A 5,000-nucleotide genomic window follows, 5' to 3' on the forward strand; every position below is an offset into this window, starting at 1 on the left:
CATGCATTAGGACTCAACACAGTTGTCATTTTCTGCGTCATTGATTTGTAACATCAGGAGAATACATATTCTCTGCCAGGAAGACAATTGGCAGCACCCTACAACACGTAATCGCACTACACTTCGAGTGATTCATTCGGTCAGTTCTGAAGAATGATCGAATTTTTCATGCGATGAAACAATTGTAGAAATGATTGGTTACAACCCGCAACAGTAATGAGCAACTAATGGATCTTGCCATGATATTTTATTCTCATAATGGACTGAGTAACTCGATAAATTTAGTTTTCCTGTAACGCCGAGGTATGGATAAGGTGACTCAAAGTTAAAGTTGAAAGGGTACCTGTTGCTTTCTAATCTGAAAGAAACGTATGGTGGAAGCGCCCTCAAAATAAATGGAAGTTATTGCATCGTGGATGGTAATTTCTGCCCTCAAGATTCGAAGTCCGGTACAATGTCCTCAGCCAGGTTGACTGAGTTTCCAAACAGCCATCTTTGAGGTTCTACGACATTACTAAAAAAAAAAAGCCTGGGCCATTCAGATAGTCAGCAGCTTTAATACATTTTAAATATATAACTTTTCAGGTTATAGTGAAGACAATGTTGATCTGTGAATTCTGATTTGCGTTTGCCTGGCCACCTGGCAGCTCCAGATACTTTCATCAGCTAATTTGGCTTCTCACAAAGTAAAAAGTTTAAATTTTGGATGAAACTATCCTAACTTAGATTGCAAATGCGGCACCACTTTGTCATTAAACAAATAAATTATACCTGAGAATTCGTGTCTTCACACACGAAAAAAGTCCTTAATAAATTGGGACTCAAGTCATAGCACTGAGGCATTAGTAGCAATAACAGCTTTGAAAGCTTTGTCATGGCAGCATCTTTACAATTCTCTGTAGTTCAAAATATTTAAAATGTCAGGACTTGGATCTGTCTGTCTGTCTGTCTGTCTATACATATATAGATATGTGTGTGTGTGTTTGTGTGTGTACGTTTTTGTGTCTAAAAGTTTGATTCTTGTTCTGAAGTATGTACTGTTGGTGAAAATTTTCTCGTCCTACATTGAAGGATTGTTACCCATCACGCGTGTATGAACAGAATCATATTTTCCATAATCATCATATTTTGAACCAGATAAATGAAGTCCCCATGCAAAAATGAATTTTTTGAGTATTTCGACACTCAACTGACCATTACCACATTTGTAGTTATTATTCAAACGCCCTGATCTTGATTGCTGAGGGGCTCGTCTCAAAATCTAAGTTCTTAGGAAAGTTACATCTGAAGCTATGACGATGGTAAAACGATGAACACACTTGATTTAGCAGACACGCGTATTTAGCATCACCCAAAAAGGTAATGCGTTTGATGACTTAAGGACGTCCAGATGATGCAGACGAAAGTAGAATTATGTCCAAAATAGGTTCTACAGAAATGAAGTTGTTTGCTGGTGAGATGATTATCCTCAAACTGTAACATACATATAGCTCTAATGACACGGTGACTCATTTGACAAGCTTTACTTAGGTAAAATGATTAAACTGGAACGATATTTCGGATAGCCTTAAGAACTTTCCCGATCTTATATACTATCTGCTCTTAGATTATTAAAGTACAGTAAAAATATGTAAATTTAGATAATAAATATATTAAATTCCCAGTAACAGGTAAATTTCTATATCAGCAATCACACTAAGTCGCATCTGTACCTCTTTTTCATTATGAAAGCTAAAATCAAAAATCGTATTAGAACTATTGAAAGAATGCTCATTAAGTGTTTTAAATAACAATACTTCCCATCAACGTTTGAAAATGTCTTTGCAATACATACAACATTGAATGTTTTATATCTAGACTGAATAAAGAATGACAATATAATTTTACAGTGATAAAGAATATGCTGATATTTACTTCTGCAGCAAAAAAAAAAAAAAAAAAAAAAAAAATTTTTCAACAAAAAGATTTCTGTCAGAACATGTCAGTGCGTAGGTAGACAAATATAATAGTACTAACATGAATCATTTATAAAATCTAACTGTTAAATTGATCATTCCTGTTAAATAACTTGAAGTAAAGGGTAAAGAACAATACATATGCCATCCTATCATAAAAACAAACAAACAAAGAAAATTGTTACAAAACTATGCAATGTTCCGCGCTTATATGAGGCAATGAATTCTATATTCTACTCATGAAACGTAACTGTAATGGTCGCTGCTGCGAAATATGCTCTCATTTTCTCAACTCCATGTAGTTATAAACACCCTGGCTATTTCGTGCGCTTTTATTCATCGAAAAATGACCGAAATTATTCGCCCTTCACGGTCAGTCATTTCTATGAACCGCGACTGTCAGCAGTCATGACTGACTTCAAAACCCGACTGCACAAAAATAAAAAGAAACATTTTTAGAAATGAATCACTGAAACCATTTAAAAATACTCTAGTTATTTTCCATCGTGAAATTCGTTTCCTCGTGGAGGTGTTTATGTGATATTAAACCTTTCACGTACATGAAATATGCTCTCAGAATATTAAACGTTATAAAATTCATATGATGTGGAATTCGTAATAAAATTCATTAGAGAACTGAAAAAAATTAATAATATTGTGTTCAAATGATCAAGGTAACATGCACATGATGTACTTGAGTAAACAACCATTATTATTATTATTATTATTATTATTATTATTATTATTATTATTATTATTATTATTGTTGTTGTTGTTATTATTATTATTACCTAATGTGGTTAACGTTCACGTGGTGCACTTAACTGACCGGACAAAATTAAGATAAGCCTTGTTTTATTGTTGTAACACAACATGTTAAATTTCTAAAACAACTATTACGTTCCATGTGCTTAAAAATGAGATGTATAAATGAATTTATTGTTTCCTACGGCATATAATATCAAAATTAATAAAAAAGTAGACAACCTAAATCAACAGCAAATGAACAACTGTATGCAGATACGTTTTTCACGTAATCTTAGCACATTATACAATAATGTATGTATCACTAACTGTTCGGCTGCAAGGTGACGTTAGTTACAAAGAAAATTGTTAAAAAACAATCACAGCAGCACACATTCCAGTCGTACCTTCATGTAGGGATAAAACCTGACGATTAAGAATGACTGAATTTCAGTTACATGTGAGATGCTCCAAAAAAGATGCAGTGAATTCTTATATATGAACCCAGAAGATGTGTGCGCAATACACTATTTTACTATTTACTGTTTCTTCCTTTTTTGCTTAGATCCAACTCCCCCGAAAGCGCTGTCCGACACCAACAAGCTAATTTTCCATATGCATTGCAATGCGGAAACTTTCTAAGATTTACACGGCGCACTCCACATTGATTGATAAATCCATACTGTCTTAGCACTAAGAGAATAGGAGTCTTTAATTTTTTCTTGAAAGACTTGAAAATTTTCAGTCTGTCTGATTTCAAGTGGGAGTTTAATGCACTGTCTTGGAGATGCATATTTAAAGGTTTTTAAATCAACATTCGAAGTGCATCTTGCCTCTTGAAACCATTTGTAGCTATTCTTGTGTTGACTCCATCAGTTGGCTATATAATGTAAGCAGCAACTCTTTCAAATATTTGAGCACCCAAGCTTGATAGCTTGATGAGTCAGTCCACATATTTTAAACCTTACTCTATCTTTGATAGGGAGCCAGTGCAACTCATACAATACAGGGCTAATCCTGTCTCAAGATGCAACGCCCTATATTAATCTTGCTGCTCTATTTAATATATTTTGCAGCATTCTCAGTTCCCTCTTAGGTAGATTAATTAAGACTGAGTTGTAATACGCCATCTACTCATGACATAATTAATACAGTTTTTTTTTTACCGAATACTCTAGATTTTTTTTTAACAAAGGCAATATTTCTTAGATGATGGCCAATAACTGTAACAGCATTATTGATTTGAGTACTGAGAGAAAAATTACAATCCATTAATAAACTTAAGTCAAGTAGCCTACTTTGTCAACAGTCAGAGCTGGATTGCTGTTTATACTTAGCCAAAAATTCGCTAAGGTTTCTCAAGATATTTTTCCTTCAACTAACATAAGACCATTATATTTTCATTCAATTTTAACTGCTGAAATGTCACCCATTTCTTAACACTATTAAGAACGTCATTTAGTTTCTCATTTGTATCTGCAATGTCTCGTATAGAGAAACAGAACTGGATGTCATCCGCAAGTAGTACGTTTGACAATCCAATCGTATCAATGGAAAATAGGACTGAACCTAATACACTTAATTTGGATACTCCCTTCTTAGCGTTTCATAAGATGAATATGAGTTTCCAGTCTGTACGCAGAAGTTTCTTTCATACAGGTATCATTTCATATACTCAAAGGCTTATTCAGTAATTTCAGTGGACAGTGAATCATCTAAAGGTTCATGCACGACTGTATCAAAAGCTGCACTACGAGCAAATAATTCCAAAATACCACCTTTGCTTCCATCTAACATATCTAATAGTCCATTCACAACAGACAACACTGCAATATCTGTACAATGTAAAATGTCTATAACAGTTTGGCCTATAACCTTGATTTGTACACATTTTTAGTAGTATTCCACTTATATTTTGTTACATTACCGTTTTATAACTCACTAATTAATATATAAATATATATATATGTTGTATATATATATATATATATATATATATATATATATATATATATATAATATATATATATATATATATATATATATATATATATATATATATATATATATAAATATATATATATATAATATATATTAGTGTCACTAATTTGATACATGACATTTTTCATGCTATTAAGTATGAAGTCATAGCCAGTCAATTATTAGCGAATATGTTTTGCCATGGAAAAAAAGAGATTACACCCGAAAAGGATTCTATTTAGTAAGTGCTCCTACCCTGGCCAAGAGTAGAATCTGACTTGTTAGTTTTTAAACTAAGGTGGCAGTGATTTTATCCACTTA

This window comes from Macrobrachium rosenbergii, chromosome 55 (genome assembly GCF_040412425.1).
Source record: "Macrobrachium rosenbergii isolate ZJJX-2024 chromosome 55, ASM4041242v1, whole genome shotgun sequence".
NCBI lineage: Eukaryota > Metazoa > Arthropoda > Malacostraca > Decapoda > Palaemonidae > Macrobrachium > Macrobrachium rosenbergii.